Below are 27,345 nucleotides of genomic sequence, written 5' to 3'. Positions count from 1 at the left end.
AAAATTTTCTTGGCTGCCTTTCAGGGCAGAAGCCCTCCCAAGGTGGCTCACAGCAGTAAAATACATAAAAACAGTTAAAATATTAAAATTGATAAAAAAAATAAACACAATAAAATAGCAATAAAAACAACAATAAAAGCCGACAATAAAACCAGCAACAATAACAGCAGTCATATCAAGAGAAGGCCATGGTAAAATAATATGTTTTCAAGGCCTTCTTAAAAGCCTGCAATGAGAGAGCACGGCGGACCTCCAATGGCAACTTCTTCCAAAGGTGTGGGGCCACTGCAGAGAAGGCCCCCTTTACCCAATAAGCTGTGCAATCTCATAGAATATAGAACCTACCCATAGTATGATCCGGCATGTGATACTGTGATACTGAGGTTACTAAGGTTTCTCAATTCAATTGACATTTTTAAACAAGTTGTTTTGCCACTTCATCAGTGTCTGACAAACATCAAGCATATTCAAAGCAAAGTCATTAAAAAAGGTAAAGGTAAAGGTGTCCCCAACCAGTCGTGTCTGACCCTAGGGTGCGGTGCTCATCCCCGTTTCTAAGCCGAAGAGCCAGCGCTGTCCGAAGATGCTTCCGTGGTCATGTGGCCAGCATGACTGAACACCGAGGTGCACGGAACGCTGTTACCTTTCCCGCCGAAGCGGTACCTATTTATCTACTTGCAATTTCTTGCTTTCCAACTGCTAGGTTGGCAGAAGCTGGGACTGAAGACGGGAGCTCACTCCGTCACGCAGCACTCGGGTCTCGAACTGCTGACCTGCTGACCTTCCAGTCTGCAGTTCAGCGTCTTAACCACTAAGCCACCGCGGTCCAAAGCAAAGTCATTAGAGAAGTCCAATATCTAAGAGGCTAAACCAGCAGATAGAGAGAATGCCATTTTGTTTCTATATGAATAGATATTTATCCGAAAGAGTAATGAAGTGGTTAAAACATGAATTCAGCATCTCTAGAAGGAACAAGTATGCAGTCCAATGATCAAAATTAGTTCAATTAATTGTTGTTGTTCAGTCGTTAAGTCGTGTCCGACTCTTCGTGACCCCATGGACCATAGCACGCCAGGCCTTCCTGTCCTCCGCTCTCTTCCGGAGTGTGCTCAAGTTCATATTCATTGCATTGGTAATGCTATCTAGCCATCTCATCCTCTGCCATCCCCTTCTCCTTTTGCCTTCAATCCTTCCCAGCATCACTGACTTTTCCAGGGAGTTTTCTCTTCGCATTAGGTGGCCAAAATATTTGAGCTTCAGCTTCAGTATCTGTCCTTCCAATGAGCACTCAGGGTTGATTTCCTTTAGGATGGACTGATTTGACCTCCTTGCAGTCCAGGGGACTCATAAGAGTCTTCTCCAGCACCACAGTTCGAAGGCATCAATTCTTCAGCGCTCAGCCTTCCTTATAGTCCAGCTCTCGCAGCCATACGTTACTACTGGGAAAACTATAGCTTTGATTATACGGACCTTTGTCAGCAAGGTGATGTCTCTGCTTCTTACGATGCTGTCTAGGTTTGCCATAGCTTTCCTCCCAAGGAGCACGTGTCTTTTAATTTCATGGCTACAGTCACCATCTGCGGTGATCTTGGAGCCCAAGAAAATAAAATCTGTCACTGCTTCCATTTCTTCCCCTTCTATATGCCAGGAAGTGATGGGGCCAGATGGCATGATCTTAGTTGTTTTTAATGTTGAGTTTCAAATCAGCTTTTGCACTCTCCTCTTTCACCCTCAACAAGAGGCTCTTTAGATCCTCTTCGCTTTCTGCCATTAGGGTGGTATCATCTGCGTATCTGAGGTTGTTGATAATTCTCCCGTCAATCTTAATTCTGACCTGTGTGATTCATCCAACCCAGCGTTTCTCATGATGTACTCTGCATATAAGTTAAATAAGCAGGGCGACAATATGCAGCCTTGTCGTACTCCTTTCCCAATTTTGAACCACTCGGTTGTTCCATGTCTGGTTCTTACTGTTGCTTCTTGTCCCTCGTACAGGTTTCTCAGGAGATAGGTAAGGTGGTCTGGTACTCCCATCTCATTAAGAATTTGCCAGAGTTTGTTGTGATCCACACAATCAAAAGCTTTAGCGTAGTCAATGAAGCAGAAACAGACGTTTTTCTGGAATTCTCTTGCTTTCTCCATGATCCAGCGAATGTTGGCGATTTGATCTCTAGTTCCTCTGCCTCTTCGAAACCCAGCTTGTACTTCTGGTAGTTCTTGGTTCACATGCTGCTGAAGCCTAGTTTGTAGGATTTTGAGCATCACCTTGCTGGCATGTGAAATGAGCACAATTGTGTGGTAGTTTGAACACTCTTTGGCATTGCCCGTCTTTGGAAGTGGAATGTAAACTGACCTTTTCCAGTCTTGTGGCCACTGCTGAGTGTTCCAAATTTGTTGGCATATTGAGTGCAGCACTTCAACAGCATCATCTTTTAGGATTTTAAATAGCTCAGCTGGAAGACTATCATCTCCGCTAGCTTCATTGTTAGTAATGCTTCCTAAGGCCCACTTGACTTCACCCTCTAGGATGTCCAGCTCAAGTTCAGTGACCGCACTATCATGGCTGTCAGGGACATTAAGATCTTTCCTGTATAGTTCTTCTGTGTGTTCTTTCCACCTCTTCTTAATCTCATCTGCTTCTGTTAGGTCCCTGCCTTCTTTGTCCTTGATCATGCCCGTCTTTGCACAAAACGTTCCCTTGAGATCTCCGATTTTCTTGAAAAGATCTTTAGCCTTTCCCATTCTATTGTTTTCCTCGATTTCATTGCATTGTTCATTTAAGAAGGCCTTCTTGTCACTCCTTGCTATTCTCTGGAACTCTGCATTCAGTTGGATAAATCTTCCCCTTTCCCCCTTGCTTTTCGCTTCCCTTCTTTCCTCAGCTACTTGTAAGGCCTCCTCAGACAGCCACTTTGCTTTCTTGCATTTCTTTTTCTTTGGGATGGATTGAGTTGCTGCCTCCTGAACTATGTTATGGACCTCCGTGCATAGTTCCTCATGCATTCTGTCTATCAGGTCTAATCCCTTAAATCTATTCCTCACCTCCACTGTATATTCATAAGGGATATGATTTAGGTCTTACCTGAATGGTTTAGTGGTTTTCCCTATCTTCTTCAATTTAAGCCAAAATTTTGCAAGAAGCAGCTCATGATCTGAGCCACAGTCAGCCCCAGATCTTGTTTTTACTGACTGTATAGAGCTTCTCCATCTTTGGCTGCAAAGTACATAATCAATCTGATTTCGATACTGACCATCTGGTGATGTCCATGTGTAGAGTCACCTCTTGTGCTGTTGGAAAAGAGTGTTTGCTATGATCAGCGTGTTCTCTTGGCAAAACTCTATTAGCCTTTGTCCTGTTTCAAGGCCATGCTTGCCTGTTATCCCAGTTATTTCTTGACTTCCTATTTTAGCATTCCAATCCCCTATGATGAAGAGGACATCTTTTTTGGGTGTTAGTTCTAGAAGGTGTTGTAGGTCTTCATAGAACCGATCAACCTCAGCTTCTTCGGCCTCAGTGGTTGGGGCATAGACTTGAATTACTGTGATATTGAATGGTTTGCCTTGGATTCGTACTGAGATCATTCTATCGTTTTTGAGATTGTACCCCAGTACTGCTTTTCCCACCCTTTTGTTGACTATGAGTGCTACTCCATTTCTTCTAAGGGATTCTTGCCCACAGTAGTAGATATAATGGTCAGCTGAATTAAATTCACCCATGCCTGTCCATTTTAGTTTGCTGATTCCCAAGATGTCGATGTTCAATTTTGCCATCTCATGTTTACCACCTCCAGCTTACCTTGATTCATTGATCTGACATTCCAGGTTCCTAAACAATATTGTTCTTTACAGCATCGGACTTTCTTTTCACCACCAGACACATCCACGGCTGAGTGTCCTTTTGGCTTTGACCCAGCCGCTTCACTCTTTCTGGTGCTACTTGGAAATTCCCTCTGCTCTTCCCCAGTAGTATATTGGACACCTTCCGACCTGAGGAGCTCATCTTCCAGTGTCATCTCTTTTAGCCTTGTGATACGTTCCATGGGGTTTTCTTGGCAAGAATACTGGAGTGGGTTGCCATTTCCTTCTCCAGTGGACCACATTTTGTCAGAACTCTCTGCCATGACCTGTCCATCTTGGGTGGCCCTGCACGGCATAGCTTATGGCTTCACTGAGTTACACAAGCCCCTTTTCCACAACAAGGCAGTGATCCATGAAGGGGAGTTCAATTAATAGCAAGGCCCATTTTTAAGACTGACTGATCAATGAATCCCTACAAACAAATATCTCAGTTATACTACTCTTAAGAGACATTCCCGGAGAAAGCAATCCTATGGCGATCAGTGGTCGCCTCCGAACCTGGGGTGACCACTTATCCACTGCAGGGAAGGAGGAGTGGTGAGGAGTACATCTTCGCCCTGCTTTTGCGCCTATACAGCTGATTTTGGCTGTCTAGCCATGGGACCTCAGAGCATGGGGTGGGGAGGCCGGACAACACATAGGAAGTGTCATACCAGTGCTTCCCACCTCGCTGGCCTGGCCCACCCCCAGGAATGCGCTGGTTCCCCTGTGCCATGCTGCTCTTCTGAGCATGGAGCATGGGGCTGATCTGCTCTGCCACTGACTAGTGGCCATAGGATTGCGCCCTAAATTAGATAAACAGTTTAGGTCAGGGGTAGGCAACCTTTTGGGCCTGTAGGCATATTTGGAAATGTGAGAAACTGTCCTGGGTACAACCATAAAATGGCTGCTATGTATGGGCAATGCTAATTACATCGGACAAGTAACCTGCCCAGAGGCATTAATGAGAAATTAAGATGGCAGCAGCTAGAGGTTCCCATTTCACTTTGAAGCAATCCCAGCTGCCAGTAAGCAAATATAAATAAATATTTTTAATAAAAACTGGGAGAAGCAGGGTGTTTCAGTGTGCAGCAAGGAAGGTGTTTTGGGGCACATTGGTGCCCATGGGCACCACTGTGCCTACCCCTGGTTTAGGTGATAGAGATGACCATAACAATTCTATTTAGGCTGAAATCCTATACTCACTTACCTGGGAGTAAGTCCCATTGAACTCACAGGAGTTACTTCTGAGTAAACATGTTCAGGGTTGCACTGTTAGGTGGTTTAAACATCTTCAGAAAGTAAGACCAAAGGCATCAGTTTCTTTCCAGCTGAGATATTATGTCACTTGCGTATATGGAAGACTCTTCTTTCTCCATATTCACCCCAACTCCCATTTAACTCAATGTCACCTTTTGTAAATAGCTCCATTCTATGAGCACCTGATTACTGAAATGCTTTGGACACCTTCCAGACCAAATGAGACACTGCCACACACCCTCGCTACTAACTAAAGCTCTTGGCATGGTTTAAGTCTGGCCAGCCAAAACAAACTGCTTACAGAGCAAAATATTGTTGTCAGCTTTAAAAGCATGGAAAATCAAAATCTTTCCACCAGCCTCTATGCTTCTAAATACTTTGGCAAACGAACTGGAAATATGTATAAACCTCTTGAATAAGAAGGATCAAACAGATTCATGATACATGGCCTGTGTAAAAGGAAACATCTAACAGGGCATAGATGCAGTCAACAATAACAAAATCATTACATCAGTAGATGCGACAGGAGCTTCATTCCAGGTCAAATGGGGTTACATATTACAAGCATGATTTGCACTATGCGTAGAATTCAGGAAATATTACTCTTTTTAAATGGGGAATTTACTTTTTTCTTTTTACGTTGTTGGGAGGAAAAGTATAACAGAATAAGTATTAGAGATGATCATGCTGCATGAAGCTTGGGACCATAAGGCAAATATGAGCTAAGATCATAACAGCAGCTCCAAACATTAACACACTATTGGAAGAAACATGATTGTAAGCTCTGTCCGATTGGCAGGGCTTCACAAGTAAAATCATCTGACTGGTTCACCAATGACATGGGTCCTTCCCACTCTGATAATCACCACTCCCCCCATGTTCTCCCTGAACTGAAGAGCACACAGGGGACAAGAGACGTCCATCTTTCTTCGTGCTGGCTGTGCAGAAGACAAAAGCAGCGCAAGAGGCTTGTGTTGCTTCTGCCTTCTGCAAAAGCCCCATGCAAAATGAAACTAGATCCAGCTCCTCCCTCTGTAGCATGTGTGACGTATCTCTTTAAGCGACATGCTTGGGATTGTAACTCCCCTTCCACTTTGGGTGGTTGACGCCATAATCCAGCTAGAACTGGTTTTGTGTGTGTTTGTGTACATAAGGGATGGACAATGTGTGGCCCTCTAGATGTTGTTGCACTGCACCTCCCATCATCCCTCACCAACAGCTATACTACCTAGGGCTGATAGGAGATGCAGTCGAATATCATCTGGAGGGCCACACATTCCACTATCCCTGGTCTATATAATTAAGTCTAAGCTACCAAGATGCTCTGTTGTTATGAATAAAGAAGGTTATTGAAGTTACTGTGGCTCCTGCTTCTTCTTGGCCATAAGGTAGGGAAGTTGGAAGCTCATCTGTCCCAGTGAGTGTTCCCTCATCCATATCCACAGAAATAAAGAAGGAAATACCATGTTCTCCTGACCCCTGGATCCTTCAGCTCTTAACCACTAAAGAATGAATGGAACCACTTCAGGGACACACCTCCCACACCCTGCCAACCCCACAGTGGAGGCTGGTGGCTCTGATGTCAGTGGGGAGGTGAATCCAGTCTGGCTTTCAGTCAGAACTCATCAGGGCTCTAAAGGAGCTATCCAAGGTGTGAAGAATCTTAGATCGCTCCTTTAGAGCTCTGACTGAAACCCAAAACCAAGTCACCAAAATCCCTCTGGCTATCTTGCTCACCTGGACCTGTGAAAGCCAGAGATATGCACCCAGCAACTCCCATCCTTTCTTCACATCAGGAAAGTCAGAGAATCCCATTGTCTTCTCTCTTCCCTTAATGTCTGATACCTAAAAATCCATTTTCCAACATCCACAAGCAATCTTAGAAGAAATACTATTTTGTTTTATTCTGATTACTAAAACCTGAGAAGGATAAAAACAGCAACTCAAATTCATGGATCACACAGGGAGGGAGAGAAGGAAAGAGAATTCCTTCCAACCTTTCTGCTCAGAAGAGAACCCCCTCCTTTCCTCCCATCACCCCTTCTTTTCCAGAGAAGGAGCTCAACAAAGCTTCCCATCGCTTCACAACTCAGCAAATAAGGAGAGCTATATCTTTGCATTATCTTCTGTTTTTCTTCTGTACTCCAATTGCTCCATACTCCAATTATTCTCTTTCCTCCCCTTTTCCTAATATTCTATCCCATTCCAAACTCCAAAACCCCTTGGCGTTAGAGCTTCTTGTTGCTCTTTTATGCCTCTTCATCCACTTTCTTCCAAAACCCCCACCTTTGCTCTAACCCCCTCCTCCAAACTCTCACAGTTCCCCCAAAGAGTCTGTTTCTTCCCCATTCAGATTTTCCCAAGCTGAAACTTCTTTCTCCCCCTCCCACACTTTCTCCCCCTTCCTCCATGATCAGTTACTTACACACACACACACACACACACACACATCACTAAAAGTTAAAATTGCTCTCTGAGGTGCTGCACTTCTATCAAACCTCTTTTAAACACACACGTGCACGCGCGCGCGCACACACACACGATTGTCTATGCATCCCAGTGCACCTAGCTTCACTATTGACTTTAAATGTTTGATTATCTTTAACCTTCTCAGTGCTAATGTCTGATTCTGATTCCCCTGATGCATGATTTTAATTCATTTTAAATTCTTCTTTAATAAAACAAAGAATTGCTTATTTATTTATTTATTTATTTATTATATTTATATCCTGCCTTTTTTCCTCCAAGGAACTCGAGGCAGTGTACATAATCCTCCTCCTCCATTTTATCCTCACAACAACCACCCTGTGAGGTGGGTTGGGCTGAGAGTCTGTGACTGGCCCAAAGTCACCCAGTGAGCTGCCATGGCTGAGTGGGGACTAGAACCCGGATCTCCCGGCTCCCAGTCCAGCACTCTAGCCACTACACCACACTGGCTCTATTGCTTTCAAAGACCTTGTTGTGGTCTCTGATTCTCTCAGATTTGGAGTATCAGGTTTTCCCAAACACCAAAAGATCCCTCGTGTATGTGTTTGATTTACATGTATGTGATATGAACATCCATGTAAATTGTACAAGTTTTAATGTTGTATGGGGCGCCTTGTGTTGGGGAAAAGGCAGGATGATGATGATGATGAATTTAAAGCACATGTCCTAACACTCCACTGCGCCCCCTGGAAGCAAACTAGTTAGATCCAAACAAGGCAATGAAATATGGTTGGTCACAGTATCAAATGTGACAGAGAAATCTAGACATATCTACAGGGACAAACTCTCAGGTATTGCCTTGTGGCTCAAAGACTGCACAATGACCCAGAAGGTCCACAGCTGGAATCTTGCTTCGGCCATGTACACAGAAAATGGCCTTTTATGTGTAGGTGACATGGCAGAAGCAAGCCAGTCTCAGCCTCTCATCTGTGATACAGGGATTAAGGATACTGGCCTGCCTTACAGGATTGTTTTAAGGATTGCAACAAGACAATGAATGTAAAGAGGTTTAAATCACTATAGTAGTCGTCATCGTAGTCATAGTAGCAGCAGCACCAGCATTTCCTACTGTCAATCCACCTCTAAATACAGATTATTCTGCTAGGATGACCAAAGCTGTCTCCACTCTTATCCAGAAAGCCCTTGGGTTGTTCTGCCACACACGCTTAGCAACCTTCCTCCACAAAAGGTGAACTGGCTGTAATTGGCTGGGTTAACCAAGCTATTGATGGTTATTTGAATGAATTGTTGCTGACAACAGGTATGGAAACATTACGGATGAATCTTTTGTAAAACTTTTTGTAACTATGTCTTTCAAAAGATAATATGAGAATAAAAACAAGACCTATCCCATGTTCTACCTGATAAGATGACCCTATCTTTAAAAATGAGAGAAAGGTAAGCAGCCAATTAAAATAGAAAATGGAAGAACGAACCTAAAGATATTTCAAACAGCACTTGATGCAGATGCATTTAATGTTTAATTTAAACGTAATGGAAGATGTCATCTGTTGTGCCTTTGAGTAAAGGTGGCCTTTTAGAGACCAGATACGGATTGAAAGGAAATAATTGAATTCAAAAAGTTCCAAGGGCACAGTTCAAACAAGGTGATGCCAGTGATGTGGAAGTCCACAATAATCACATGATTTATTTATTTTTTAGCCTTAACGTGTGGTCTAATGACTACAAATGTGAGCAATGGGCCAAGACAACCTTGGCTCAAATCTTACCATGGTCACTAGATGGCCTTTAATATGCCATCTTCTTTCAGCTTCAGCTTCCCATTAGAAATATGGGGTTAATAATACTGGCCTTCTTTAGTGGGTTGCTTCTTTAGTGGGTTTAGTGGTGGGGAAAATATGGCCTTCAGATATTGTCAGACTGCAACTCCCATCAGCCTAGATAGCATAGCCAATGGTGAGGGATTATGGGAACTGCAGTCCAACAACATCTGGTTGGGCACATATTCCCCATCCCTACTGTAAGGGTTATGGGGATAATGTATATGATGGACTCAGAGCACAGAGAACCATAATTGCATAAATGTCTAATGGAAAGAACTCAGATATGTTTATCAGAAACAAAGCATAGAAAGAAAAACAGCTTTTCATTTAAATGAACTTTACAAAAGGCAATAAAAGGGCCTTTGGAAGTTAGCAGGAAAAAATGTACATTAAAATAATATCTCTCTAAATACTTGCAAATGTAACTCTAAACTAAATTGTGTAGAAGTCTCTGGGATGTAAAGTGATGTAGAAAACAAGACCATGAATTTTGGAACTTGGTGAGGGACCTGGATGTTTTCCATTAGCATCATACCAGTGTCCAATACCAAGTACAGTGCTGTACAACTTTAGGATGACTGTTTATGCAGCACCTAAAAGGAGGACACAGATTTGTATAGAACTTGCATACACTAATTTATATTTTTAAATGCACATTTGGAAATGACGATCATGTAGATACAAATAAAATAAATCTCACCATAGTGGGGGAGACTGTTACCAGGTAACCTGTGTGCTGTCTAGCTAACTGTTGATGGGCAACTTCAGAGCAAAGCTCTCCCTTCTTATGGTTCTTTATCTTTAAACCAGACTTGGAACAGCCCTTCAAACAGAAGACACCTTCAGATGACTGTTAGGACACATGGCCACCTAGCAGCCATGTATTTTGCTCTGCCAGGTGCTTGGCACCATTCCTCTTTTTGCAGTCCAAGGAAGAAAGCAAGACAAGGTCAATTGGGACCCAGGTGGTCCCTCATCCCTGGCTGATGGGATGTGTTCAGCTTGGTGGGTCACAAGTTCTGCTGGCATAACTCACTATCACCTCAGAAACTATATTTGCAACTATAACGAAAATCACAAATACTCTGGAAAATATTTACAAAAATATTTCATCTTGCCCCTACAATCTTTCTGCAGCCACCATCCTTTGGAATTTATTATAATGTGTAACCCATCATGTTGACTCCCACTTTCTTTCCTTGTCACATCCATGGCTGCATATCTCATCCAGACAGCACCGCGGCCTTAGTCCAAATGCAACTGCTTGGTTACTAGCTAGGATGGATGAATGGGAAACAGTTCACCAGTCCCGAAACAGCTGCACTGGCTACTGGCCCATTTCCAAGTCCTTTTCAAGCTGATGGTCAGCTGTCTAAGCCCTAAATAGTTTAGAATCAGACTACCTCAAAACATCCTCCTGCCCCACAAACCTGCTCATTGGAGGTCCATCTGAGGGTCATTCTACCATCTGGGTTAAGGCATTTCAGGCCTGGGGTAAGGCCTTTTCAGTTGTAGCACCCTGACATTGGAACAGTTGCCAAAGAGAGCCTTGCCTAGCACCAAACTCTGTTGTCTGTTTAGAGTCGAGTGAAGACACATTTATTCTCTCAGGCTTGTGATATTTTAGCTTCCCCAACCTGGCGCCCTTCAGAATGTTTTGGACTTCAACTTGCATCAGTCCCAGCCAGCATGGTCAATGGTCAGAAATGCTGGGAGCTGTAGTCCAAAACATCTGGAAGGCATGAGATTGGGGGAGCCTGGTCTGATGGCTTTATCTAGCTTTTGCAAATTGTCGCTGGCATTTTATCTAGAGTGTAGTTGCTGGTCTTTTTATTCTATGAATTTTTATTGGTGCTTTTCTGTATCAATACTTCTGTTTTGGGAGGCTGATATACAAATAAATTTAAAAACATACACAAATTCCTCCCACTGCAGTCAGTGCCGCCTATCCTGAGCAACAGCTCAAACCCTGTCTCTGACCCAGACAAGGAGGGACCAGATGGGCTAGCAGCACTGGAGGCAGAGTGCTGGATACCAATTGAAACAGTCCCCATCATCAAGCCTGAGCCTGTTCTACAGCCCCCACCCTTAGCCAGGGACCCCTGAACTGGACCTCCAGAGATAGTAACTCCTGTACCTGCCCCACTCCGGAATGGGCCCACTCCACACCAGTGCACCACGCACCCCAATGCCTGCCTTTTGGTGCTGGGAATGAGCCTCGAGAGAACTAACAGAAAGGAGGCAGAGTGCTAAGCTCCAGGCCAGAGGATGAGGATGGCTTATGATCTGAGGGTTGATCTGGCTTGCAGCGAAAAAAGGCCTCACGTCAGCCTCAAGACATGTCGGAGCCAGTTGCTCACTTTGAGCTCTCTGAGGTACTGTGATTCCAGCCCGCCTTGTTCTATCAAGGCTGGCCATATCATTAGGTTTGCTGGGTGCTGGGTGGTGGTGAAGTGTTGTGGGATAGAGCTATATGGGCCATGTGGCTGGCTCAGTGTCTCCTAAGCTATCCTGCTGCCCTCAAGAGGATGCTGTGCCATCTCCAGTGTCAAAATAACACTGCACTGCCAGTCCAATCAGCTTCTGAACATGGAATGGGGGGTGGGGAAGAAGGGGGTTCCATTTTTGCCTCAGGCAGCAAAATGCCTTTGGCCTGCCCAGTGTTCCATCACAGCCCATGATTTTCCACTTGAGGTCAGGGCAGGTTCTCTCCAATTCCACCCAGTCACCCTCTCACTTGTTCCCCTCCAGATCCTAACTTCTATCTTGAGAAATCCCATAGTCACCAGGAGCTTTTCTACACTAGGCATTTACTGTGTGCTCATCATTCCCTACTCATGGTTGTTTATGGGTTCTTTAGACGATGTCATGACCCTCCAGTTTCGCTTCTGTTTTTAAAAAGCACTTTCGGAGGAGGGTGGTAGAGCATGGAAAATGCGGTATTATTTAAATACAGCAAAAGAAAATGCTATTTCCACTTGTGAATTGCACTATTCCACTATGCCACAGTGGTACCTAGAGGTTATGTAGCAGATTAATAGCCTTGTGCAGAAAAGCTCTTACTTGGGATTATGCCACATTCAAGTCAATGGGACTTGTGAGTTAATGTGCATAGGATTACACTGTAACTGAGTCTAGTTTGTTATGTATACACCCATATGAGGAACCTAAGAACAGAAAATGTGGCTAAAGTTTCCGTTCTCTTGCCCCAACCCACCTTGCCCCTATTGCACACCAGCTAAACAGAGAACCTTTTGGTTCTGGAGTGAGCTTTGTGCTTTACAATTTAGTCTCCATTTTGTAGTCATCACTGTGCTATGCTGCATGAGAATGTGCATCGGTTTTGGACATCTAGGAGCTGCTTCACACATAACAGTTTTCCTACATGGAGGAAAATGTTGTGTAGGAGAAAATATACATACTGTCATATACATAAAGTACAGCAGAAAGAAAGAACACAGCTCTCTAACACTTAACAAATGTTATACATATTTGACTAAGATGAAGGGAGATATTCTTTTCTTCCTTTTGCTTTGAAATAAAAGAAATGTGGCTGGAAAATACAATGCTGCCCTTTGATTAATTCCCCCCCACCCATACTTTGATTAAGCTATCAAATAATTTCATGTTTTAAGAATCTCAGTTTCATCTTTCCCTGCCAATTCAGTGATGCATTCAGTTACCTCTGGTATCTTCACCTAGCAAAATCTTCATCTCAGGAGACTATAAAAAGTGCTTCTTATATGCTGAAATAGATCTATCCACTTCATATTCCCCAATCAGAATTAAGGTGTCTTTGCATCAGCCTTCCCCAGCCTGGTGCCTTCCAGATGCTGGCTGGGGGATTCTGGGAGTTGTAATCCAACACAGCTGGTGGGCACCAGGTTGGAGAAGGCTGCTGTACGTGTTCCCTGTCTCTAAGATATTCAAAGATGCAACAGAAGGCAACACTAAAAGAAGCAATCGCCCAGAAGCAATTCTTATGACTGAATCATTTTGTCAGACGAATGATGGAATACTGTATTGGGAAGCTAAGAAACAAGCAAAATGCTGGTAAATGTTCCTGTGATGCACAAATTTAGGTTTTCACTTAACTTGTGGATTCTAATCCATTAACAAGCTGTCTGTTTAGTAGTGTGTCATGCTAAAGTACAAGTAATTCTGTAGCTTTCCCTACCACTCAGTCTGTCTATCAAGAGAGAGCTGGAAAAGACAGAAATGCTATGGGCACTGTTGCACCATATGCAAGGCTGAGGGCAAATACAGATGACCGTATACTACCGGTGGCATACTGATACATTTTGACATGCAGGCACTCATCATGATAGTTCCCACTGCCACGCCCCCAAGGAGAAGCAAAATGTGGGCAGCTCTGTTGATCTACATCAACAAACCAGTTCTAGCAGCTTTGGTCTCCACCAGCAGCAGGTCTTTCGTAAAGCTAATGGGTCTTAATTGCTTATTCAAGACCAAGCCACTCCAAAATACTTTGCTTCCCAACAGGGAACAATATATTTTTGCTGGGAAAATTCATTTTCCCTCAGCTACTTAGAGGATTTGTAGCTAAACTCAGAGGGAACAGAGAAGTCTGAGGGGCTGACAGATGACATCAGTGCCCCTGCTAATAAAAAAGCGCTGGTGCTGCATCCCTGTGAGCCCTGGCTCCACGACACCACTGTAATTACTTAGTACTTCCAGCCAATGGAGGATGGTGGTTCTGATTTTGGTGGGGTGTGACTCCATTCTGAGTTTCAGTCAGAACCAGCCAAACCTCTAAAGGAGCTATCCAAGGTGCTGAACCCTATCCCTCAAATAGGTCCAGCACCTTGGATAGCCCCGTTAGAGTCCCCGTTAGAAAAAACCACTCGCTCAGTTTGACTGTAGCTCCTGCGGTTCTGAATTTTATACAAGAAATACATCATATCAGAACGTCCTTCTTTAACACACAAAACCCACATTTCATAACACTTTAATATCTGTAATGTTAAAGCCATACTGTATAAACTGGTGCACAGTTACTGCCTGCCCATTTTCAAAATTCTTGAGGACTAGAAGTCTGCTTTTTCTATTGCAGGTATGCGTATAACAGAAATGCTCGTAAATCCAAATTCTGTACTACATTCCAGATTTAACACAGACATTTTCCATGGAGATGCAGAAAACAACTCAATTACATATAGTCATGTAACACATAATAGTTTTATTAATAAAACATAGTGGAAGACAGCTGCAGGATCATTTCCAGGGGTGCCATTAGTCTGCTTGGGTTGATAAGCAGTACATTTGACAGGGTTGGGGAGGGAATAACTGAGTGGGCACCATAACTTAAGAAAAGCTGTTTCTCAGAACAAATAATGAGTCACTATAATACAGAAAGAATTAGTCATTCCCCTAACTGAGCTACAAGTAAAGTTCTTTCATGAGCTGTATAAGAAGGCATGCAGCACAGTCAGGGCTGGCCCAAGTCATTTTGCTGCCCGAAGCAAAGGACAAGACGGTGCTCCTCGCCCCCCTGCCACTCCATGCACAGAAGCCAACTGGAATGGCAGCTGAATCTTACTTCAATACTGGCAATGGGACAACATCCTCCACTGCATCTGAGGGCACCAGGCTAGCTCAGAGGGCTCAGGGCAGGCCACATGGCACATACAGCTCTGTCCTCCCGCATTTCACCGCCACTCCCTGCCTCCCAGTATCTGTTGCTTTGCACTGCCTCACTCTGCCTAATGGCAGAGCCGGCCCTGACCATAGTGGCTCCATGGTAAGTCAGATATTAAATTTCTGCTTAACTATTTTGTACAAATCTTTGTATAAGGAATGGTCAAATCCTAACTCCAATTCAGCATTCTGTATGCCATAGTGCCAACCCTTCAAGAGAACCATATAGCTAACAAAGGAAATGCAATATGAAAAATTTAATCTTTACCTCTCGCAAGCAGGCCCAAAATACCTGGTTAATCGGCTATCAAATAGGTACTTCCCTTAGAACTGCCTGCATCTCCTTAGTGTGGGTCCCATCTCACTTTGAAAGCCATCACTGAAAAGCAGTCGGATTGGAGTCACTTCTACAGTATAAACAGGAGACTGAAAGAGGAGCAGTCCTGGTTCTGACCCTGAGCTAGGCACCACTACAAAATAGCTGCAATGTGGCTAGTCACAAAGGACAAGTAACCTGCCCAAAAGATTGAGTAGAAGGCAGAGAAGCAGCTCAGAGACATTAAGGGGAAATGAAGATGGCAGCAGCTGGCAACCCTGACTTTATTTTGAAGCAATCCCACCTGCTGTTACCTTATTCTAAAAGAATTGGGCATGGGAGGGCAGCTTGGTGGGTGCCAAGAAAAATGTCCAGGGGTGCATTAGTGCCCATGGGTACCACATTGCCTACCGCTGGCTTAGGATGCATTTCTTCATAGGATGTGAGTATCAGTAACCAAGCTCCCAAGTTAGGGGGTAGCATTTAAACACCAGTGGCCTGCCCAGAGTAAAAGATAAAAGGGCAAAAGAAAGATGGCCTTGATATGAATGGGTAGGAGATAAGTATAGCTCCAGGATATGGTTCAATAGAACACTTCATGACCTCTAAATCAGGTCATGCAATTGCACGGGAGAATGTGTTAAGTCCACAATAAAAGTGCACTGCGGAGAACTGAGTGTTTTTGTGTTATTGTATCAGTGAGCATGGAACCAGATGACTGGCGGTTTCCAGTAAGTGATAAAGGTAGCTTGGGTTATTCCTGGGGTATTTGCCAGAATGAAAATAACAGTGATAAATGACCATAATCACAACAAAAATTAGATATGGCTGGGTAATTTCAGTTTATGTGAAAGCTTCAACTAATAAGAGCAAGAATTTATCAGGTTTAACCGGGTATGGAATGTACATTATATCCTGCACTGGAGGCAGGGTAAAGAAACAAGCAAACAAGAGAAAAAGAAAAAAATGAGCAAGATTATCATTTAATAACTACATACCTATCAGATTCTATTGAGGATTCATTTCATTGTATTTTCCTAACCGCAAAAACTCCTTGGTTATGAACCTTATGACAGAGCATATATATGCATGGTTATTCTTTACATCATTGGTGGCCAACAGGTCAAGTCCATTATCTGACAGCACAGTCTAAGATGTACCACATATGCAAGCATGCATGTATGCACACATGCACGACCTTGGTGTGATTTGACCTTATTCAAGTGGGTTGGAGGCTGTAGTGCAGTGCAAGAGAGATGAGCAGGAGTCTAGGCCAGACTCCTGAATTCTGATCTGCATGTGACAATTGCACAACTCCGTATGTTCTTTCATTGCTTCATGATGGTCTCCATATAAAAATTTGGAAATTCTTTAAGTGGAAGGAGGGGACATGACTGAAACAAAGTCATAGCCACAAAACTCTAAATTTATTTATTTGCCTCATAGGTCCACAGACATCCCTAGAATATTTTCTGGATTCAGTTCAGCCTTGCCTCCCATCATCTCACCTTGATCACACCTCAAATCCAAATACCTCAACCCATGAAAATACAGAATCTGTGTCTAATGTGCAAGGGAATACCATGAAAAGCAAATGGTTGTAAGTATTGTATAGCAACAATACAGCCAGAAGCAAAATAGTAGACAGTTTCTGTCCCAGCCCACCCTGGTGCAGTGTTCTTAGAGTTTTGAATACAGACAAGCAAACAAAATTCCATCTCATTCAATAGGACTGCTTTGAAATGGTTTTTAGTGTTCAGCTTTGTCTATTTCATCCAAAAGAATAGGTCACCTGTACAATAAATAATCCAAAAAGAAAATATCCCAGTTAGCCAGTTATTTCAACCATTTAAATAAGCACTTGAACACAACATCTGGAATTCTGAGTTCAAGACCTGCATAGGTCAGTTTATGTTTACCAAAAATGGGCTGCCATAACTGGAATCCATTTAATTTGTGCATATAAGCAGCTATCCTTACTGAAACTAGTAGATAACATTATTTTCCACTGCTTGAAATGTTCATTTTCTAAGGGTGGAATGCTATGCATATTTTGACAGAAAAAAGTCCTACAACTCCCAGCATGCCCCAGCCAGGGAGTTTTTGCTGTCTAAACATGCATGGAATTGCGACCTAATTGTACTAGATGATGCATGAGCTATTAGCCTTTCTTTTCATTAATCGTTAAGGATAAATATGAATAAGCTCATATAGTATTACCATCATTAAATAGAATTAGCAGAGTTCAAAAGAGAGTATCCTGTCTCAAATCAGGTTCTCAGTAAGAGAAATAAATAAATAAATTGGCTACACAATACAATGAAGTGCTGGTTTTTATAAGCTGTATTTACTTCAGTTTTGGCAGGAAAACGCCCCCACCAGGTATTCAAATCCCCCACTGAAGTTGTATGAATTTAATACAATATCAAGTTGATAATGAGGTGAGAGAAGAACCTAGAAAGCAGACTGAACTTTCCTAAAAGGGGAGTGGGGCCTGGGGACGAAGCTGGCAGGCTGGATGGGGAATTCCCCATGGGCGATATGTGACTTGTGGGCTGGAGGTTGCCTATGCCTGCAACAGATAAATGTGAAAACCATCAGAGAAATAAATAATAAAATAATAAGTATCTTCCCCTGAATTAGGAATGGATTTAAAAGAGCATGTATCAGTAACAGTAGTGAAAAAATGACAGCTAGTGTGGTACAGTTGATAGCATGTTGGTCTTGGCCTTTGGTTTATCATTGCTCATCTAGAATCTCACAGGTGGCTTCAGACAAGTGACTATTCATCAGGCCTTTTTCACATATGAGACCTTAATTGGTTTCTGCATTCCCACCTGAAATGGAATGCAAATGCTACATTGACACAAATGTACATTTCAAAAATGGCTCTGCTCTGCTTTTCATCTCACATTGACGTATTATTTACAAGTTGCTGAATAAAGAGTGTACTATATCATTTCCACAAAAAGAAATGTAAATCTGCCTTTGCTTAGGGACCAATGCTCAGAACCATGCCTGGTGCATAAGCTGCAGCTCACACCGACTTTGATCCACTGCTGCCATGCATGGAAGCAGTCATGCACAGGCCAAAGGCATGCACAAACCTTTGTCTCCATTGACTTTGAGCACATCATCGAGAGTCCTCACCAAGTACTGCTGGGAGAAGCATCCTCAAAGTCATTGCGCAAAGAGGTCTCTGTGTGCTTGTGAACTCCACATGACCAATTCAAAATTGTGAGGTGTGGCTGCCAAAGGACGGTTGCGGTTCTTAAAAACTGCCAATACACACAGCAATCTCCACCACCAACACAAAACCTGCAGTGGATCCAGTGTACCTTAGGTTTCTCTTATGTCTTCTGTTACATCAATAAAATTCACAAATGGCATACGCAGAGCAGGATAGAAGGTCAAAGCCTCTTTTCAGTATCTCATGGGGGGAAATGCCCCAAGCTTCATTCCCTTATCTGCAGAATGGTCATCTTAGTGTGCAAAGGAGCTGGAACTGGAAACTTGTGCCAGATGAGAACAAATGACAGTAAACCCTCCCGCCAAGCCAGAATCACTCAGACACACTGCCCTGTGCAGCCTGAGTTCCAAGCTCTCATACGCTGCTTCAAATCACCAGCTGCAACACTTGATACCATGAGGAGTTTGAAATTAATGAGTGTCAAGATTTACTCCCCCCCCAGATTGGAGTAATGTAATTATGCACTGAAATGGTGCTGATTTGAGAGACTGTTGACTAGTTTGCGTGTCACAATGCTTTAATAAAAGACCAGCTCTCCCAATAGGAAGCCCGAAGTGATATCAACCCAAGGTGCCTCTAAATGTGGACACTCTTTGAAATAATAATGCTATCAGAAAAATAAAATATAATAAAGGGCCCTTCCTCCTCTCAGCGTTGCCCAAGTGCTCCAAGCTTTTGACTGACTGTGGATGAATTTTAATGAGGCCTGAATTTGACTCAGAAGGAGGCAGTGCACATTTTCAAAGCCATTTCGGATAAGTCAGTGTGATATTAGAAACACGAGCACAAAACATGGCATAATGTAATAAAGCTCTTTTGATGAAAGAGCATTTGAGGAAGAAAAACTGGCTGAATAAAATTACCCCTGCTGTGTCCCCCTCCTAAACCACAAAATCATGAACTCCAAATCTCCGTCTCTAATGTCCTTTTTGCTTTCTGTTGCTCAATAGTTCAGCATGCAGAAAGAGAAGCTCTAAAATATATGCTAATTGTCATATTTCAGTCTCAAACACACAAGGATTACACAGTCTCAAACACTCAAATGTCTCATATAAGAGGAGGTTGATGCCACAGCACAGAATCTTCCTGGGGAACAGGTGACACCGAGAGAGCCAATCCTGTCCCACTACTTGCTCTAAAGCTCCCAGATTTTGTGTCCTCACTCAGTCCGGACAATGTGTTTCTGTGGAAGGCCACCACGCCATTCCTCTGTAACAACAGACTCTGTCAGTCTTGTTTTATTGGTGTCTGCCCTCTGCCCGCTTACTGTTTGCCAAGTCTACCACCTGCTTGCCACTTGAGTGCTGCATGCTGATCGTTCATCTGCCTGTCTAGCACAGGTACTTTCTACCCCTTGAACCACAGAGAAACACAATTCTGAAACTATGGATGTTCCTTCTTCTGAAGGTCCACAAAAGCGCAAACATTTCTTGGAAGCTGCCTTCATTTTGGGTACAAAGGTGGGGCACAAATAAATAAATAAATAAATAAACAGCAAGCCCTTCCTGTTTGGCTTTCAGTGACTAGGGATTCAGCCAATATTAGGTCATAAAGGATTTCTCGTTCAGACTTTCTATTTCAGTCAGGTTTTATTATGTGTTATATAGCTCATATTTGTATTCAAACTCTGATACCTGTTCCAAACCATAAGACTGAAGCACAGGTTAGAGCAGAGGTGCAGAACCTCAGGCCTGGGTGCCAAATTTGGCCCACCCGATGTCTTCCTTTTCCTGGCCCCACCCCCTTTCCCCCAACCACTGATTGTTTGATAGTTTCCCAGGCTTGTGCACTTTTTCCCCCATTTGAACCCCTAAAAGGTTCAAATGCCTCTCCTACAGCTTAGTAACTTAGTTACAGTCAAAATATGCTGGTATTTTGGCCCTGCCCCTTTTGTCTTTGGCCATGCCCACCACTGGAATGCAGCCCCCAAAGCTTCTCCAAAATGGAACTTGACCCATGGGCTGAAAGAGGTTCAATACCCCTGGGTTAGAGCATACCTTAAGCAAGACATAAGTTTATCTATTGCACCAGAATTCTACGACATCCAGTTATATAATAAGACACTTGAATAATTGTAACAAATAGAATATTCCTTGAATAGAATAAAGTGTCAATGCAGATGACTCTTGTTATCAAGGAATACATTTATTGGTATAATGCTAGGATAGGACTTTTATATTACTACGATGTTTTGCCCACTTCCAATGAAGCAAAAGAAATTTATAGCCTTCACTGAAAACCCAACCCAATTTAAAGACAATAATTCTAGAAGAGACATATGAGTGTAGAAGTGGGATATGCAGTCACAGAAATGAGATCAAGGGTTGGGAGTAAGGTTGCCAGGTCCAAAACATCCCAGGCCCTGAGATTTCAGGGCCCAATCCTGAGACCTAGAGAGTCAGGTGATGTCACAGGGGGCAGGCCTCGGTGATGTCATTAAGCATGATACATTAAGCATCAACCACAGTTGCTCGGAGCATGTAATTCAAATAAAAAACACAACGTCTAACAAATTAGAAAATGTTCCTCTGGTTCGAAATTAAGATACAAATCTTAGCTAAAAGGGGGTGTTCCCAGGTCCAGCTGAAGTGAGGGGACCATTCCTTCTCACCTGTTTACAAAGCCTGGGTAGGGAACATTTAATCTAGCCTATTGACTTCTGGCAAGAAGAGTTTAAATGCCCTCAGGCCAGTCACCTGAAGGCCACTGTAGGAAGAGGGGAGCCTAGTGTTGTAGAGATGTTAGTTAGATGGGAACACTCAATGGTAAAGACTGATGCCCCTGAACAATGCAATTCTAAACACGCTTAATGAGTGAAGACTAAACTCCATAGAACTCAATGGGACTTACTTCTGTGTAGATATCGTGAGGATTCTGCTGTCGTTGGTAAGGCTTCTCAAAATTATCCATAGCCCTCTGAAGCTTCTTGTGTTGATCATTCTCTGTTCAAAGAAATCCAACTATTATTTTCACAAGATGCCTCAATTCAGATTGTAATACAGCAAGCTACACTGCAACCTTGCATCCAACTATAACAGTAAGGAAACCCAGCATGACTGCATTTGTTACACATATGTAGCCATCACAACAGAAACTGTAAGATATTTGCCCACATACTACATCCTAGAGTAGTGGGATTTTTGCACTGGTTCCACCACTGTCAAAACACACCCAGTCATGTGAAATGCTACTCTTCTGCTGACATCTACACAGCCGTACCAGCATGATAACTGAGATGAGTCCAAAGCAAGCAGCTCCTTTCTTTTCTTTTCTTTTGACATCCTTTGTGTTGACAGGACAATCACAACTACAAAGTTAGTTTTAGCATTAAGGTAAAGGTAGGAAAAGAGGAGAGAAAAGGAGAATCAACAGTGCCTGGGAAACAGAATTTGTTTTTTATTTTACAAAAATGTCTCTTTAAAACAAAAGTGGGTTACATCACATCAAAGAAATCAAATGCTGAGATTGCAGCAGGCTTTCTTTCTTTCTTTCTTTCTTTCTTTCTTCATTTCATTTCATTTCATTTCTATACCGCCCAATAGCCGAAGCTCTCTGGGTGGTTCACAAAAATTAAAACCAAACAGCACACAATAAAACAATTTAAAATATATAGAACATTAAAACCACAATATAACAATACAACCACAATAAAACCTAGCAGCAGTGCAAGAGTTTAAAATACAGATTTAAAACAGCAAAGCTAAAAATTTAGAAAGCTAAAATGCCTGGGAAAATAAAAAGGTCTTCACCTGGCGCCGAAAGGAATACAATGTAGGCGCCAGGCAAACCTCACTAGGGAGCTCATTCCACAGCCGGGGTGCCACAGCAGAAAAAGCCCTCCTCCTAGTAGCCACCCGCCTCACTTCCTTTGGCAGGGGCTCAAATAGAAGGGCCGCTGATGATGATTTTAATGTCCGGGCAGGCACATATGGGAGGAGGCAATCCTTCAGGTAACCTGCCCCCAAGCCGTTAAGGGCTTTGAATGTTAACACCAGCACTTTGAATCAGGCCCGGAAATGGACTGGCAGCCAGTGCAGCTGGAAAAGTACTGGCGTAATATGAGCTCGCAGGCCAGTCCCTGTTAACAATCTTGCTGCCCTATTTTGGACCAGCTGAAGTTTCCAGACCATTTTCAAAGGCAGCCCCACATATAACGCATTGCAGTAATCCAGATGAGAAGTTATCAGAGCATGGATAACTGTAGCTAGGCTATCTCTGTCCAGATAAGGGTGTAGTTGGTATACCAGCCTAAGCTGATAAAAAGTGCTCCGTGCCACTGAGTTCACCTGTGTCTCAAGTGACAGTTCTGGATCCAAGAGCACCCCCAAACTACGAATCTGATCCTTTAGGGGGAGTGCAACCCCCTCCAGAACAGGTTGAATATCACCTAGCTGGGCAGACGAACCACCCACTAACAGTACCTCCGTCTTGTCTGGATTGAGTTTCAGTTTATTGGCCTTCATCCAGTCCATGACCGTGCCCAGGCACTGATTCAGAACAGCCACTGCCTCACCTGGTTTTGATGAGAAAGAGAGGTAGAGCTGGGTGTCATCCGCATATTGATGGCACCTCAGCCCACACCTCCGGATAACCTCCCCCAGATGTTTCATGTAGATGTTAAACAGCATGGGGGATAAAATAGAGCCCTGTGGAACCCCATGGCACAATTGCCATGGCACAGAGCAATAATCCCCCTGCACCACCTTCTGGAATCGGCCATCTAAGTAGGAGCGGAACCACTGTAGTGCAGTGCCTCCAACTCCCAACCCAGACAACCTATCCAGAAGGATACCATGGTCGATGGTATCGAAAGCTGCTGAGAGGTCCAGAAGAATCAACAGGGTCGCACTCCCACTGTCCCTCTCCCGGCAGAGGTCATCCCACAGGGCGACCAAGGCAGTTTCCATTCCAAAACCAAGCCTGAAGCCCGATTGAAGTGGATCTAGATAATCTGTTTCATTCAACAGTGCCTGGAGCTGTCCTACAACCACCCACTCAAGCACCTTGCCCAGAAAGGGGATGTTGGCCACTGGCCTATAATTGTTAACATCCTCTGGGTCCAGGTTAGGCTTTTTCAGGAGTAGTCTAATTACCACCTCTTTTAAAGCGGCAGGCACCACTCCCTCTCTCAAGGAAGAATTTACAACCTCCTGGACCCAGCCAGACATCCCCTCCTTGTTTGATTTAATAAGCCATGAAGGGCAAGGGTCAAGCACAGAAGTGGTTGATTGGACTTGGCCAAGCACCTTGTCCACATCCTCAGGCCTCAGTAACTGAAACTCATCTAATAAAACTGGACCAGACAGTTCTCTGAATGCCTCTACCAATGGAACTGCATTAATGGTGGTGTCCAATTCATGACGAATCTGAGCAACTTTATCTTCAAAGTGCTGTGCAAACTTGTCACAGCATGCTACCGAGGGTTCCACCGTCTCTCTCCCTGGCCCAGAATGTAACAGGCCGCAAAACACTCGGAAATTATGACACACTTTCATTGACACCTTCGCAGCTGTAAGGGCTAGAACCTTTTTTTAAAAAGGAAAACACAGATTCTCCGGTGGCTGAACTCTGGATCCAGCAGTACCACTCTCCGCACTTCTTGCTATAACAGAAACAGGTCAGATCACCAATTCAGTTGCAAGTCCCCACCAGAGTAGACCCAATGAAGCAATGGAACTTAGATAAGTGTGGACTTACCAAGTTCCCACTGATTCAGTGTGTCTACTCTAGTTGGGAGTAACAATTGGATTTAGGCCATCTTCCTTTCAAAAGAGAAGCTCTGTATACCTCTGGCTTTCTTCACACAGAGCTTTTATCCTGCAATTGAGATTGCTCCTTCACAGAAGTTTGCAGGCTCTTTACATGACGCTGTAAACCTCCAAGACATCTCCTGCACTAAATGCCCTTTGTTCTCTTTTTAAATAGATCGCAGATAATGAGCTATTAAATTACCCCATTGTGTTCTGCTTCAGTTCCCTCCTTCAAAAGAGTTTAAGCACAAGAGGAGTGAGATCAATGAAAGATAATGGAAGACTCAGATATGGAGAGGAGGAGGGGGTGAAACAGGGAGTCATCATGATCCTGCATTTAAAAAGGAAGCAGAAAGCCCTGTTTTAAATGCAGGAATTTAGGCTGGTGTAGAGATGCCCTGTGTGAAAAGGGGACTGTGTAATATGAAAGATGAAATCCCGTAAGCATTTGAGACAGACAGACCTTGATTGAAATCCTAAGCATACTTACTAGGAAATCCCCTCAAACTTTGTGGGACCTATGTAAACATGTTTAGGATGTTTTCTTTGGAGGGGCAGACTAAGAAGCTTTACTTCTAGAAATATCTCCTAATTTCATATGCTGTAAAACATATTTAAGATCCTTTCTTTGAGGAACAAATTGAGAAAACTACCCAGTAACATTTTTCAAAGGGTTAGAGACTTGGAATTAAGGTCAAAGTTTGAAGTGTATCTTCAAACTCTTACCTTCTTCCCAAGCCCCTAACTTTTAAATAACATGAGTGGGTAGTTTGTTCCTCAAAGAAAGGATCTTAAACTAGTTTTACGGCATATGAAATTAGGAGATATTCCTGGAAGTAAAGCTTCAGCAGCTCTCTGGATCTGAATTTCCTCCTGATTGTGGTTTTGTCTGCTTCCCTCTTAAATCTTCAGGCTGCAATCCCATAAGCTCTTACCTGGACATAAGTCCCATTGAACTCAGTGGGGCTCACTTTGGAAGAGACAGGTATAGGAATGTACTCTTGGCCTCCCCTACCTCAGAGGGTTGATGCTGTTTGGGCAGCTGCTGCTGCTATGGCCCTAGCCCTTCTACTCTTCCCTTCCAGCCTTGCACTGTATAAGCAGTTGGTCTAATCGCTGCCATCTCTGTGACCGTTAATGACCTCAGGTCCCGACTGAGAGAGACAAAGAGCATTGCAGTGTTGCAGCCACAGACAGCAGCAGCAGGAGAGGAATTCCTGCCCTAGACACCAGCCAGTCTCTCTTAAACTTGTAGGGCGCATCAGCCACCTCTGTTGTCCTGGGAACCCTATCCTGTTCTTCCTTACTTGCTTTCTCCCTCATCCCTGGGCTGGGGGTGCGAAAGCTCTCATCCTGATTTCGCCTTGTATAAGGTGGCGGGATCTCTCCCAGTGGGGGCAGTCTTGGCAGATCTTCATGCCAGAGAGAGAAATATGGAGAGCTGCAAAGTTGGCCAGGAAGTTGCCAGCAGTCACGGGGTGCGCTGGAGGGGCTGGCATGCTCCTCAAAGCTTTCATGGGAAAGCAGCAGCAGGTGTGGGAGGGAGGGAGAAAGGGAGGGAATGGGTGGAGGCCTCTTGCCTGGCCGGATATTCCCCCCTCCCCTCCCACCTGAAGGTCAGGGGCAGGGCCCGGAGACTCGGGGCAGGGCCGGGGATCTGGCAACCCTAGTTAGAGCCCTCTAGATGTTTTGGGCTACAGCTCCCATAATCCCTGACCACTGGACATGCTGTCTGGGGGCTGATGAGAGTCAAAGTCCAAAACACCTAGAAATCACCTGGCTGTCTATTCCTGAGCTAGATGGTCACGTCCACAAACACATGCTGTGCAGATGCACCCCCACACCCAGTCCAACACCTAGGCATGCACACATCTAGCCCCTCTTCAAAAAATCAAAATCTCACCAATCAGCTGTTTGGGAGGGGGAACAGGATGTGGATCCAGTCCTTCCTCCCTTCCCCTCCAACAGCTTTTGGGCAAGGGTTTTGCTTCCTCCCCCCCCCCCACTTTTTTTAAAGGGGCAACACACATGTATCTGTTAGATCAGAGCCAGTAACTAGAGAGTGACTGATTCATGCCAATTACCAGCTGCCAATGATCCATTAGAACAGCCTGCCCCGACCTGGTGTCCTCCAGTTGAGTTGGATTGCAACTCCCATCATTCCCAGCCAGACTGGCCAATGCCTACAAGGAACTGGGCCTAACTCATGACAGGAAGTGCAGCATTCCACATTTAAGGAAGCCAAAAGATATCCATGCATGTTCAGATAGGTAATTTTCTATTTTGCAGTCTTTCCTGATCAACTTCCTTTTTTGGCAGTAATAACATCATTGGGATAATCAGCTGTTCCACCATTGCTTTCATCTACAAGCTACTAAATAACCCACAGTTGCACTGGCTGGGACTAAAAATGAAACAGGCAGTGAAAAGTCAATATTTGCCAAACAGAGCAGGCTGGTTCTAGCATAAGGTTTCCATGACCCAGTGAGTCAAACTGACTGAAGAGGTCTGTAACTGCTGGCTCTGTGAAAGGCTGATTCATTGAGGAGAAAGCCTGATTTTTGTTGCAGAATTGCCAAAATCCCAAATGCCCCTGCCCGGTCTCTTGTCTTTTAATGACTAGCTGGCTTCTTCAGCTAGGCCGGAGCTTCAGGAGCAGACTGGAGAGGCACGCAATGGCTTCAGAGCCAGGAACAACGGCCACAATTGCTGCTGGCCACCAATTAGTATCAACAGGACTGCACCCACCAGCTGCATGGTCAGGCATCCATTTTTGATGTAAACGTTTTTTCCTGTTCTCATAAAGTCATTCTACCTATTGGAAAGTATTGAAATGCTGAGGTCTAGAGTATTCGCTGCTGGAAATCTTAACTGCTTGGGGGGAAAGCCCCCAAACCTCCCTGCCAGTAGTGTAGTGGCAAATTCAGAAGTGCAGGGGCCCTTTGTGACAGTCACAGCCACGCCCCCTCACAGCCACACCCCCTCCTAATATTATACAACCTT

The 27,345-nt window shown here is 43.9% G+C and overlaps 1 protein-coding gene across 3 annotated transcripts in view; it reads right to left on the bottom strand.

The window, feature by feature from the left end:
* The window catches only part of NFIL3 (nuclear factor, interleukin 3 regulated), a 103,319-nt gene extending 76,812 nt beyond the window's left edge, over window positions 1-26,507 (bottom strand). Inside the window, exons 1-2 of one of the 3 annotated variants that reach the window (XM_084834032.1) lie at window positions 26,427-26,507; window positions 21,443-21,534 (exon numbers count right to left, since the gene is read on the bottom strand). The gene's annotated coding sequence lies outside the window, so the exon portion shown is untranslated. The other 2 variants (XM_084834030.1, XM_084834034.1) reach the window with 2 other exon arrangements.
* Window positions 26,508-27,345: the final 838 nt, after the last annotated feature.

The sequence above is a fragment of the Heloderma suspectum genome, chromosome 2 (genome assembly GCF_057233095.1).
Source record: "Heloderma suspectum isolate Gila_16-S chromosome 2, 16-S_ref, whole genome shotgun sequence".
Classification (NCBI taxonomy): domain Eukaryota; kingdom Metazoa; phylum Chordata; class Lepidosauria; order Squamata; family Helodermatidae; genus Heloderma; species Heloderma suspectum.
The sequence above is the reverse complement of the archived record's forward strand: the minus strand, read 5'-3'. Positions and strand labels throughout refer to the sequence as shown.